We start from the raw sequence: 14,000 nt of genomic DNA on the forward strand, positions 1-14,000 counted from the left end.
TAAATCAGCTGTTACATCGAACCTGTGGAGCAGCAAGGCCTCTCATCTCTCTCACACATATGCTAAGACAATATAGGAGAGTTTGTTTCCACTCCTCTCTGTGTCTCCTCCTCTCTTCTCCTCTCTCTCCTATCTGCTAGTGAGATAACAGGTTAGCCTCACTTTTCCCCCCTGAGTTGGTTACAGACCACACCATGACAAGTGTGTGTTTTTATCCTGTCTTGAACTAAACCTAAATCTACCTAAAAAACATCAGACCCACAATACTTAAAATGTGAACACTTTACCGTGCAGAACATGTTGGATTATTACATTTACATTTTACAGTAAATAATTAGCCATAAACATTGTGGGTAACCAAAACATGAAGCATACATTGTGAAAACTAAATAAGTTCCAAAGGGAAGAATCATAAGAGCATGTAGTTAAACAAGATACAATTAAACAACATGAACTTAAAAAAGGTGCAAGGGTGTACCTGTAGAAAAAAGCAAGCAACAAAAATGTATTACACAGAAAGTACAATAGTTAAGTCAGTTACAACTAACCAACAAGAGCAACAAGTCTCTCAATGAGAATCATTTGGATCCTGGAGGAAACATCATGTCCAGACAAACATTCCTAAGTGCCGTTGTACTCCCGGAACAAGTGCGTCTTGAGCCTTTTCTTGAAAGTGGGGAGACAGTCAGTGTCTCTGATGGAGGTGGGGAGTTGATTCCACCATTGGAGGGCCAGACAGGAGAAGAGCTTGTGTTGGGACTGGGCGCTCTTGAGCGGTGGGACAACCAGATGGTTGTCAGAAGAAGACCGTAGGTGGCGGGTGGGGGTGTAAGGCTGGAGCATAGACCTGATGTAGTCGGGTGCAGTCCCATTCACCGCTCGGAAGGTCATTACCAGGGTCTTGAATCTGATACGGGCCGTGATGGGAAGCCAGTGGAGGGAGATGAGGAGCGGGGTAACATGGAAGCTTCTGGGTAGATTGAAGACCAGGCTGGCTGCTGCATTCTGAATCCTCTGGAGAGGGCGGGTTGCGCATGCTTGGAGACCGGCGAGCAGTGAGTTGCAGTAGTCCAACTTTGAGAGGACAAGTGCTCGGACTCAGCCTGGCTTCCAGCCCAACTCCGCTCAAAATTAACGCCTCAGTTTTCTTTGAAGAATATGAATGTTGTCTGGACAAAGTTGTGGCACAGTGTTACGATGGCGCAGCAGTAATGGCATCTGGACTAAATGGAGTGCAGGCCAAAGTTAAGGAGAGGGCACCTATGGCCTTATTCATTCACTGTTATGCACATCGTCTTAATTTAGTTCTGACTCAAGGGGCCTCAAAGCTCAAACAGTGCAAGGTCTTTTTTGCCAACCTGAATGGCCTAGCTGCGTTCTTCTCCAGATCCCCGAAACGCACTCGATTAATGGATGACTTGTGCAAACGGCGTCTTCCTCACGTTGCACCAACGCGGTGGCAATATACATCAAGATTGGTGAATGCAGTCTTTGAGAAGAGAGTTGCGTTGAAGGAGTTGTTTGATCACATCTTGGAACACCATGATGAGTATGACGAGGACACTGTGCTTTGTGCAGATGGATTTAATGCGCGTCTGGATGATTTTGAGTTTTGTTTTTTGCTTAACACATTCAATGGGATTTTTGAGTATGCTGATGTGCTTTTTGGAATACTGCAGACAAAATCATTGGATGTTCAATTCTGCATGGCAAGGGTAAACGAGTTTTGTGACACAGTTGAGCGAGCTAGGGGCAAATTCAGTGAGATATATGAAGAAACAGTGAGCATCTCGGGTGGTCCAAGCTGGCGCAGAGGTCAGGGCGCGGCGCAAGGCGACCTGCGTGCACACTACCAACAACTTCACATCAGCATTCTGGACAACATTCTTTCCCAGATACGGAATCGATTTCACGACCACGAAATGTTGATGTTTTTCTCCCTTCTCGACCCCCAACACTTTCAGACAAACAGGAAAAAATTCCCGCAAACAGCTTTCTCCAGCCTAACACAGAGCCACGGAACACTGTTTGATCTTCCCCGACTTAAAACATAACTGACTGTGATGTATGCCATGACTGATTTCGAAGGGAAAAGTCCCGCTGATCTCCATCATTTTCTTTGGAGCAAAAATCTGAGTGAGAGTATGGGACAACTTTATGCACTGGCCTGTTTGGCTGTAACTATCCCTGTGTCCACTGCTTCTGTTGAGCGGTCATTCTCTGCATTAAAGCGAATTAAAACTTATGCCAGAAACACGACCGGACAGACACGACTCTCAGCATTAGCCTCCATGTCCATAGAAAAGGACCTTTTGATGGAACTGAAACGCACAGATAAACTGTACAGCAGAGCCATTGAAGTTTTTTTGAAAAAAGAAAGGAGGATGGATTTTATTTTCAAATAGGTGCTGTGGAGAAGATCCGTGTTGGTAAGTGCAAGCATTTAATTTTGTATTATTAATGACTTCACTCACAGGTCACAGCTGCGCCAACATGTTCAATTGTTTCAAATATTCTCAAAAACAGATGCTAATACTTTGATTTTCGATGAATAGTTTGTTTCATTATCGTCTCGTTGGTGACTTATGTGAAACGGCGATAATGCGCAGTTTATTGGACAAACTTGTTTAAGCTTGCGTACTTTTGGTGGACTTTAGTGGACAAACTTTGTTGACTCATCTCTTATCGCCTTTTATTTTTGAGTTTTGACAGTGTCCGTGATCTTAGTTTCCTACTCTTAATTGTGAATGCGAGCTTTTTGATTTTCAATGCTCCGGAAATTAAGTGTAGCTCGACTAGCCTATATTAAGGTGATGTAATGTGTAAGTGTGATTCTGTATGGATTCTCCAGCTGTGGTGTCAAATTGATGCTACTGTGAGGTGTATTAGTTTAGGTAGGACTAAGTATGATGTCACTGAAGGCCTAGTGAAATGCACGGCCCGCCACTGATCTGTACAAACCCTGGAAAGAGAGAAACAGCTTAGTATTGTCAACATAGCAATGGTAAGAGAAGCCATTTGACTTGCCTAAGCTGGGTGATCTGTTTTAGATGGAGGAGAGAAGTGGTCCCAGCTCAGATCCCTTTGGGACTCCTGTTGTGAAGGGGAAAAGTGCTGAAGCACAACCTTACCAGCCAACCTGAAATAATCTACCAGATAGGTTGGACTTGACCCGGGGAAGAGAGAGGATCCAAAGATACATATTTCAGCCAGTGTGGAGAAAAGCTCCATGTCAAAAGTGTCAGACAGGTCTAGGAAGATGAGGACATTGTGGGGCCATTGTGACCCGAAGGCAGCACAAGGGTTAAACGGGATCAACGATACCATAGCTCCAGCTATCCTTGAGTGGTACAATGCTCACGACTGTTTATTTACCCAAAAACACTTTAACATTGGACAGCTTGGATAGCCATCTAACTAGACAACATTCCCAATCAGTGAACACTCAAATTATCGAAACTACAGACCATAGCATTACACATATCAAAACAGAACGAACACAACAATAGAACTCTGAACACTGCTTATCTAACTAAGATAATGCCCTTAACTTCGTAGCTTTCAGCTTGCCGCGGGGCATTCTGGGTACCAAGAGCATTGTCGCTACAATACCAAGCAATGCACGAGTCGATGTGTAACACACTTCGGTTTTGGGTAGTATGTCCAGAAATAAAGCCAAGTCACTCATTTCGTGGCAAAATTCATTGTTATGTCTACAAAATTATTTTAGATATAATATAAGTTTAGCTTGCTTGTAAATGCTGAGTCATATCAAATCAAATTCATTTGTATAGCCCTTTTTACATGCAAGCATGTCACAGAAGGCTTCACATACGCCCATAGAACTGCCCCATAACCAACCTAAACTCTCAAGGAAGACATGGAAAAACTACCAAAAAACTCCCAACAGGAGTCAAATTGAAGAAACCTTGGGAGAAGAGCTTCTAATTAAGTTTCCTAAAGGCAACATATAGAGTGAAAATAACTTAGGGCCTAGAACTGAACCCTGTGGTACTCCGTATTTTACAGTGGAGCTCCTGGGTGAGCAGCCATCATAGTGGACATATTGTGATCCATCAGATAGATACGATCTAAACCGCTGAAGTGAAGTACCAGAAATCCCAACATAGTTTTCCATACGTTCCAGGAGAATCTCATGATCCACAGTGTCAAAAGCTGCACTTAGGTCTAGAAGAACCAGGACAAAGATAGAGCCCGCGTCAGAGGCTAATAATAGATCATTGACTACCTTGGCTAATGCAGTTTCAGTGCTGTGGTGAAGACGAAATCCAGACTGGAGAGGATCATAAAGCTGATTTGAGGAGAGGTGCTCAGTGAGCTGTTGTGCCACAGTTTTTTCAAAAATTTGAGAGAAATAGCACATTTGAAATTGGCCTGTAGTTGCTAAGACAACCTGGATCCAGGTTTGTTTTTTTAAGAAGGGGCTTAATAATAGCTTGTTTGAAATTGTCAGGGACTTGGCCAGATACAATAGATTCATTAATACTAAGCATGGGTGGTCCAATAATAGGGAGAAGTTCCCTACAAAGTTTGGCAGGGAGGTGATCGAGAAGGCAGCTAGTGGGTTTCAAGGAATCTATCAGCTAGATGAATGCTTCCATAGAAATAGGGTTAAAGTGAGTGAGAGCCTCAACATGGTGGGTATAGAGGGAAAATCAGTGTTGATGGCCACTCCTATAGGACTAGTCTGTAGTTTGTCCCTTATTGCAAAGATTTTTTGGTCAAAGAAATCTAAGAAATCATTTGGAGAGAGATCTGAACTAACACAGTGTACTTTTCTTAGTGAGTTTAGCGACAGTATCAAATAGGAACTTATTGTTGTGTTTGTTCTTACAATCAATTTAGAGAAATATTCTGATCTGGACCTGATGAGGACTTGCTTGTACTCCATTTGGCTGTCCTTCCAGGCCAGGCGGAAAACCTCCAATTTAGTGGTACGCCACTTATGGTCTAGTTTTCCAGTGGACCTCTTGAGGGTGCGGGTTTCCTGTGAATACCATGGAGCCATTTTCTTGTCTTTTCTTTTCCTTGGTTTGAGTGGGGCAACAGAGTCAAGGGATAGCTGAAGAACCAAATTCAGATCCCTCGTTTTAGCATTTAATGATTTATATGGGACGTCAAGTGCTTCTCGTGCAGCGGGTAGAATACTAGCAAGTTCCAGAGCTGTGTTTAGAGTTATGCAGTGGCTAGTAGAAATATTCTTGGTGCCTCCAAGGCTCTGGCAGAGGTCCATTTTGAAGGTAACGAGGCAATGGTCTGATAATATAGGATTGTGGGGGTGGACAATGACTTCACTAATCTTGATTCCCCGCGTGAGAACCATATCCAATGTATGCGAGTGAAGATGGGTAGTTTTGGAAACTACCTGAGTGAGACCTGTGGAACACAGAGCAGTAAAATCCTTACTTAAAGGTTCTTTTGGGTCATCCACATGAATGTTAAAATCACCCATTATTAAGATATTATCAGTATATGTCACAAGATCAGCACTAAAATAAGCAAATTCCTCGAGGAAGAGGGAATACAGTAGGGTGACCAGACATCCTCTTTTACCCGGACATGTCCTTTTTTCGAGACCTAAAAAATGCATCCGGCAGGGATTCCAAAATCGTCCGGGATTTTGCCTCGTTGGATATTCGTGTTTCTCTGGGTCTTTCACCAACTATTACGCCCTTACAAGTTCAGGAAAGGGTATGTCCCTTACGTTCCACCTTCTTGCGCGAACTCTGACTGTACAGAGAACTGTCATTTTGATCAGATAGTGCGGCATGCAATACACGACCAGCGTCCCCCCCGCCAACGCAACGAAGTGTCCTCTTTTTCACAAACTCAAATCTGGTCAGCCTAAATACAGGCCGGGGGGGCCGGTATAGAGTAACTATACAAAATGAAGGAGGGGGGCAGGAGTAGTAGCATTATTCCTTTTTTAAATAGTTGGTGGTTTCATGCAAATTATTTCAAATGATTTAAAGGTGTTTACAGATTTTAGGCTGAGGTTGAAGCTAGCTTCATATATCATAGCAACGCCACCACCTTTCCTTGATACGGCGGATGTGTGAGTACGCAAAATCCAGAGGCGATGCTTCATTCAGGGGGAAATATTCGTCAGGTTTTAAACAAGTTTTGGTGAGTCCAATCAAGTCCAGGTTGCATTTAGACATCAGATCATTACTCAAAACGGCCTTTGTGGATAGAGATCTGATGTTTAGGAGCCCGACATTCCAGAATGGGTTTTTGGCAGCTTTAGACGTAGATAATTCGTCTGAAAAGGTGGCACTCTCATCAGAAAACTTAGTAGGAACAGCAACGGGGGAGCAAGGCTGAATACATATTAAATTGGTATAATTCCTAATAATTGAAGGCCGAAATTTGGAAAAAGTGCGGGGGGCCGACACCATCTCAATGGTAAAAACGACATCAGCAACCACACTGGCTACACTACAAGCTAGGCTATCAGGCCCCCAACAGTTCACAACATACCTATCAACAGACCTATCAGACTCTGTAAGAGACTGCGGCCGGCTTGTTCTAGTGAGTGTCAGGTCTGCTCTAAAATAGCTTAAATATTCCTAGACAATAGAAAACCAACTCTCCAACTCGGATGGAGCCCGTCACTTTTCAACAAGCCAGGTTTGGCCCAGAAACGAGACCAATTATCTACAAATCCTAAACCCTGTTCTGAGCAGAAGTGAGCCAACCAGTAGCTCAGGTGCAGCGCGGTATGTTGTTAGACAGGAAGCAGGAAGTTGTGTGTGTGTTACCAGCCAAGCCTTTTCCCTTTATGGGAGGCAGCCTCGTAGGCAGTAGCAATTAAAACCGAAACTACTGTACTGTAGTATGAGGTATGTAGGATTGCCAACCGTTCCGATTTGTCCAGGACATCCCGATTTATGGGTGATTTTGATTTGACCCGTCCGGGACAGCTCCAGTCCCGTTTTCCAATCACAGCCTCGCCGGCCGGTATTCATATTCAGTGAACTGCGAACAGTTGCGCGTGTCAGAAGGGAGCACGAGTGCATGGAAATATTAACGCGAAGGGCCTTGCATCACCAGTGCAGATGACCATCAGAAGCTGAAAGCACTACTGGCCTAGGCGATTTACCTGACTGAATTTGGTGAATGATGGTTTCAATCATTTTTATATTTTCTGGTATATCTAAGTTAAGTTACCCAGGAGCTCTGTTGACATAGACTTAGCTAACGTTAGCTACAGCTTGATGAATTGAGTCATTGAACACAGGAGGAGAGAACGCAACGTTAGCCAGCTAGCTAAAGCTCCGGTGGGAAATTCCAAATGAAAGTATGCAGCCCTTAGTGCCGCTTACACACAACAGTGACACTGACAGATCGAAAGCTAATTTGAGACAATATAAAGATGGAAAACCATGGGGGGAGAAAGTGTCCCGCATTTGGGGTTGAGGAAGTTGGCAACCCTAGTGGTACATGTCGGTAGAGCTAGTGGTGACAGTTACTGTTCTGTTGATAGTGGCATGCAAGTGTCCCGTGGCAGTTGCATTGGGTGTCTTGCAGCTTTTGTTTACTGTTGCCCAGGTGGAAAAAAGTAAACTTTAGTACTTCAAGCACATTCACATTTTCAATAATGTTTTATCCCTCACGCGCTACTTAGCTGAAAGAGTGCTTTCAAAGCGGGGGGAAATAAATATGTAACTCCAGTTAGCAGCAACGTAGAAACATGAAGGTAGGCTAATTGGAAAGGTATGAACCAGAGCATGACGCCCAAAGCCAGGCCAACAGGCGCACATGCATTTCCACTATGCAGCGAGCAAGACAAAACTTCAAACAGACCTACCGAAATGGGGATCCTATTTTCGCGTCTAAAAAAACACTCCACCCGGTGCGTCCTTATTATGTTTTGAGTTTGTTGCTGTTATGTTTTGAGTTTGTTGCTGGTGCGGGTGGTATGGAGACGTCATTGCCCGCAAGTGTTTCACGTCTTTTTACATTGTTTCAGTTGACGCAGCTTCTGTATCATAATTGTTCATGCCTACATAGGTTGTGGTTCATTAATTGTTTTTGGCCCCTTTGATAACATCTTTGGTAAGATATTGTGGTTTTGAAATGTTGTGAAGATAAATATCTGATGTAAAAGTTGTTCATGTATGTGTTTAATATTAACAAAGCTCCAGCTGTGTCCGTTTGATACGGTTGTCAAGGTTACCAAAGTAAACATTATTTCTTTAGGCAAAACGGAGCTTTTCTCATGTTTTCTAAATGTCCAAACTTTCATAATAAGAAATGTATATAGCATGCTGTCTCTGTAATATCTTCATTTTATTCAGAAACAATACTTGTCCTTACTTAGTATCGTTTGACTCAACTAGACTAGAGCTAGTATGTAGCAAGTATGTAGCACTCTACTCCGTGCTGTACTGTATAGCCCAGCTGCTCGTACTGTACTGTACAGTTTAATGATTTCTTGTTTTATAAGCCAATCTGTACATCAACATGCTTTTGTATTAATTTTGCAACATGTCACTGATACATTGTTATGTATTCTCTCCAGTTTTACCTTCTAACACTTTCAATAAACCAACGATGTTGGAGGAACACGTCTCCGGTGGATTGTTTGTGGGAAGAGTTTAGCTGCCTGTCAAACTATACTCAGCACAGTATAGGGAGGACAGAACAGTCCTAGTCTAACTTTGAATTACAAAAGTGTCAATCAGAATTGGTGTTTATTCGCCATGAAAGTTTGCACAGACAAAAAATTTATTATGGCAGGAGAGCCTACTCAGGCAGCCATTTTCTGCGCCAAAATCTCTCCCCAATCAAATCCCACGTTCGGGCGCATTACTGTGAATTTCAAGGGCATTTCTCTGAGACTGAAAGAGTGCTTTCAAAGCGGGGGAAATAAATATGCAACTCCAAATATTTCACTTTATCTTTTTATTGTGAAAAGTTTTCACAACATGACTTTGACTCACAACGACTTGGATACAGCACAAGAGTTGTGAAACAGACCAGGATCGGTGAGTCACAACAAACCCGATACAGCATGAGAGTGGTGTAACAGACTAGGTAGACAACGCAAGGAATAAAAGAAAATGTTCCCCTTTATATACCGCTATTGGCTGCATCTCTCTGCTGCCGATCTTCTCTTTATGCTGACGCTCCCATTCTGGGCATCTTATGCCGCACTGACGGACTGGTGTTTCGGATTAGGCACTTGTGTGGCCGTGCACGTCATCTACACGGTGAACCTGTATGGGAGTGTGCTCATCCTGGCCTTCATCAGTCTGGACCGCTACCTAGCCGTGGTCAAAGCAACAGACGTGCACACATCTAGCACGAGACAGCTACTGGCACGGAGACTGGTGTTTGTAGGTGAGCTACGTCTCTAGCCTAATCCCTTATCTCTCTTTCTCTCACGACGTGCCCATGCCTCAGATGTACAGAGGTACATCTTCACTTGTATTCTCAATCTCCTGATCTAACCACCGAATCTCCTCTTTGTCTCCCCTCACCCCCTCTCCTTTTCCAGGAGCCTGGTCGCCTGCGGCTCTCTTAGCAGTGTCAGACATAGTGTTTGACTTGGGAAGCAGGAGATGGGACGATTGTGTGCCAGCGCTTTTACCCAGCTGACAACGCTCCTCTCTGGGTGTCAGTGTTCCACCTGCAGCTGGTGTTTGTGGGCTTAGTGGTACCGGGCCTAGTTTTGCTAGTGTGTTACTGTGTCATCGTGTCCAGGCTGACCCGCAGCGGCCCTCTGCAGGGGCAGAGACAGAAGCGCAGAGCTGTCAGGACCACTGTGACGTTGGTCCTATGCTTCTTCCTGTGTTGGCTCCCCTATGGTGCTGGCATCACTGTGGATGCACTCATGCGCCTAGAGGTCCTTCTCAGGGGCTGCAGTATGAAGGTGATGCTGGATGTGTGGCTGGCAGTGGCTGAACCAATGGTATTTGCCCCCCTGCTGTCTAAACCCGCTGCTGTATGCCTTCCTGGGGGCGGATTTCAAGAGGTCTGCCAGACGGGAGGACTCAACACTCGGTCGCCTCGTCTCCAGTCTGAAGATTCCCCCTCCTAGACGCTCAGGAACCTCTACTACCACAAAGTCTGAGTCATTTAGTCTAAACTCCAGCTAACAAAATATGGATGTAGGTGTGGGTTGGATGAGGGTGTAAATGCTTTGTCCTGTATATGAGAAGAGGGTAGTCTGCTGATCCATGACTTTGTCCCTTGTCTGAAAGATAAACTTTTCTGTAAATAGGGTTTGTGGGTCACTGATGTTGTTGTTGTTTTTAAGTTTGTTTATATACAATAAAATTCGAAATCAAAATGAAATGCTCTCACTTTTTGTCTTACTATTCCTGTCTCTCAGAGTTGTCAGTGTGTGTGTGTGGTAGTTTCAATTATTTTGGAGGTGTTCACCCTCCCTCCCAGTTAGTCCTGGTAGTCTGGGGATGTGTCTATATCACTATCATCACACACCAACTATGACTCAACTTTGACTTATGATGGTTTCAAAAGCACTGAAAAACCACATCTGGTGCGCCTAGAGATGGCTGCGCTGACGAGAGCTCCGCAAAAACCTAGCTTTTTGTTTGTCATTTTAGTGTTTGTTACTTGTTTTGTCAATGTTATATTGTCGTTTATTCAGTACGACCGGCAGACACTTCTGGACATTAAGTTGTCACTTGGCAAGGACTATTTTACGAACTTTAATTCCACTTTTCGGAGTGCGAGCTCGGACTGCAGCTGGCCCTTTGTTGTTCCGCCGCTCTGTTTACCTGCGAGACGGAGGAAGACGAAACAAGGCCGGCGAGCTGGAGTTCTTGTTCGAACTCGGAAACGATGCTTCAAACCTGCTTTTCCAACCATCTTACTGAATTGAATTCTGAATTCCTTCTACGCTCGCTCTGAGGGACAGTGACCCCCCTGCAGTGGAGCTACCTGAAGGCCCGGGCCAGTGGCGTGCCTACACTAACTGTAGCCGCGGTGAGGCTGTGCTTTAAGAAGATCAACCCTCTCAAGGCACCTGGCCCAGACGGCATTTCAGGTAGGGCCCTCAGGGGCTGCGCTGGCCAGCTGGCAGGTGTCTTCAGTGACATCTTCAACCTCTCCCTCAACCTGTCTGTACTCCCCACCTGCTTCAAGAGGACCACCATTATCCCTGTGCCCAAGAACACCAAGGTCACATGTTTGAATGACTATCGCCCGATAGCACTGACCTCTGTCATCATGAAGTGCTTCGAGCGGCTAGTCAAATCATTCATCTGCTCCTCGCTGCCCCCCACCCTGGACCCTATGCAGTTTGCATACCGGTCCGAAAGGTCTACAGACGATGCCATCGCTCTGACTATGCACACCGCTCTCTCCCACCTGGACAAGGGGAATACGTATGTGAGGATGCTGTTCATTGACTACAGCTCAGCATTCAACACCATCATCCCCTCCAGACTGGTCTCCAAGCTTGTGGACCTGGGACTAAGCACCTCCCTCTGCAAGTGGATCTTCCACTTCCTGACGGTAGGCCACAGGTGGTGAGAATCGGTGACCGCACCTCATCTGTACTGATCACCAACACAAGTACCCCCCAGGGCTGCGTGCTCAGCCCTCTCCTGTTCTCCTTGTTCACTCATGACTGTGCGGCAACACACAGCTCCAACCTCCTTGTTAAGTTTGCTGACGACACAACCATCGTGGGCCTCATCTCTGACAGTGACGAGTCAGCCTTCAGAGAGGAGGTTGACACCCTGACATCATGAGGACAATAACCTCTCTCTCAACATCAGCAAGACCAAGGCGATGATTGTGGACTATAAGAGACGGCAGGAGGAGGAGCATGCACCCTTACTCATCAACGGATCTGAAGTGGTGAAGGTCAGCTGCTTCAAGTTCCTCGGGGTGAACATCAGTAACGACCTCACCTGGTCTGTTCACACGGACAAGGTGGTCAAATTGACCTGCAAGCGCCTCTTCTTCCTGAGGAGATTGAAGAAGTTTGGTATGGACTCAGTCATCCTCACTAACTTTTACAGATGCACTATTGAGAGCATTCTGACTGTTTGTATTACAGTGTGGTATGGGAACTGCACAGACAGGGACCGCGAGGCCCTACGAAGTGTGGCCTGTTCTGCTGAGTTCATCATCGGCAGGAAGCTCCCAGCCCTACAGGACATCTAAAACACACGTTGCCTAAGGAAAGCCGGCAGGATTCTAAGAGACTGTTCCTACCCATCCTTCAGTCTCTTTACCCTGTTGCCTTCTGGCAGGCATTACCGCAGCATCTGATCGCGCACACGCAGACTGGACAACAGTTTCTACCCAAGGGCCATCAGGTTTCTGAATGGACACTGATATGGACATTGATTTACTGCACACTAGTCACTTATACACTGTCACTTTCAGCTACTGGTTGCACCATCAGTAACATTGCACTACTGTACCTCACTGTACAGTCACCAGGCTCCTGTATGGTCGTTGACATAGTCACTGATCTGCATTTTGCACTATTGTATTGTACTCCACCTAGGTTAGATTAGTTAACAGGGTTGAAATAGGTTTTATGTGCATTTAGGGTTAGTATAGTGTATTATTTATTTTTATCTGTAATTTAGGAAGTTTTAGTATTAGGGTTAGTATAGTCGATTATTTATTGCTATCTGTATATTTAGTCAGTTTTTCATAACCTAGCTAGCATCGCAGTGCAGCGCCACCTACTCTTCTGGCGGTAAATTGCTTTCAGCACGCAGAGCCGTCAGAGTAGTATAAATTCACCCAATCCGTCCGACTCCGTGCGTGCGTCTGTCCGTAACGGAGTTGGAGAAGTATAAATCTGCCTTTAATAGGGAGTGGCAAGGCTCTCCTTAAACAAGCTTTGACCAGAGATTCAACTAGGGATGATGGCACAGACGCATGCAGACACGTGCAATTTTCTAAGCAAGGAAGCCAATGAAAGAAGACCCATGGGACATTTGCATGCCTTTGTTTTAACCAATGACTGTCAAGAGTGGTTCTGTTTAAATAGGTTGCTAGCACAACATGCTAGCGGACAAACTTTGTATCACGATGGTGTGTGATGTTTTTGTCTCCTTGTGGGCCGGCCGCAAGCAATAAACCTTTCTTAACTTGTTCACTGACTGACTGTGCAATGCTTGATAGATTAATATTTATCACAGGCGCGAGACCGCATCTTGAATGAGCATCCTAAGCAACGTCATTGATCAATCTTCGGGCTTTAGTAAAAGTATTTTCTGAGGTATAGTAAATTACCCTCTCTTGTGTCAGTAAAAAGCATCGACTGTAAAAACAATGGACACAGTAAAAGCCCTTGTCGAAGGATCCTTAAGGAGCCTTCGTTTGAATGTATCTTGGAGAAATAATGATAAAAATACTTACTAGATAAAATGTGTATTTGCATAGGATGTGTTAGAAATTGCTTGCATATGTGTATTTAGACAGGATGGATTAGCAATAGCTTGCATTATGTTTTAGAACTCTTTTCCATTCTATTATGGATTAGCAACTGCTTGCTGATCTAGATGATTTAGATAAGATGTGTTATAACTGCTTGCTAAAGGTTGAGACGGAATGTCTCTGTATGACAGTTAGAACTGTTTGCATAGGATGTGGTAAGAACGGCTTGCATAAAAAAAACACTGGAAACTGTAGGTTGCTTAGAAGTACGCACGCCAGTTGAATACATGCGTCATGGTCATGGTCATGTGTCATCAATATGAAGCATATAAATGTGATGTGTGTGTCAATGACATACGGGATCTAATCGGATCTGATGAGTAGAAGAGGACAGTGTGTTTAGTATTGAGTTGTCAGTTGGATTATACCCTGTCTCTACCACTCTAGCTTTTGCAGCACAGGCTCTTGAACTCTTTTTTTTCAGACTTGGATCCAAAATCATTTAAATTATGCAGGAGGAAGGTTACATTATTTTCTTTTACAGTTGTTAAGTCCCATTTGAATCAGGATGAACATTCAGTATTCCCCTTGCAGCAGCCTGT

The 14,000-nt window shown here is 44.5% G+C and overlaps 1 pseudogene; it reads left to right on the forward strand.

The window, feature by feature from the left end:
• Positions 1 to 9,246: 9,246 nt before the first annotated feature.
• Positions 9,247 to 10,243, forward strand: LOC146276202 (C-X-C chemokine receptor type 4-like; annotated as a pseudogene).
• Positions 10,244 to 14,000: the final 3,757 nt, after the last annotated feature.

This window comes from Hypomesus nipponensis, chromosome 8 (genome assembly GCF_054491055.1).
Source record: "Hypomesus nipponensis isolate SF chromosome 8, ASM5449105v1, whole genome shotgun sequence".
Classification (NCBI taxonomy): Eukaryota; Metazoa; Chordata; class Actinopteri; order Osmeriformes; family Osmeridae; genus Hypomesus; species Hypomesus nipponensis.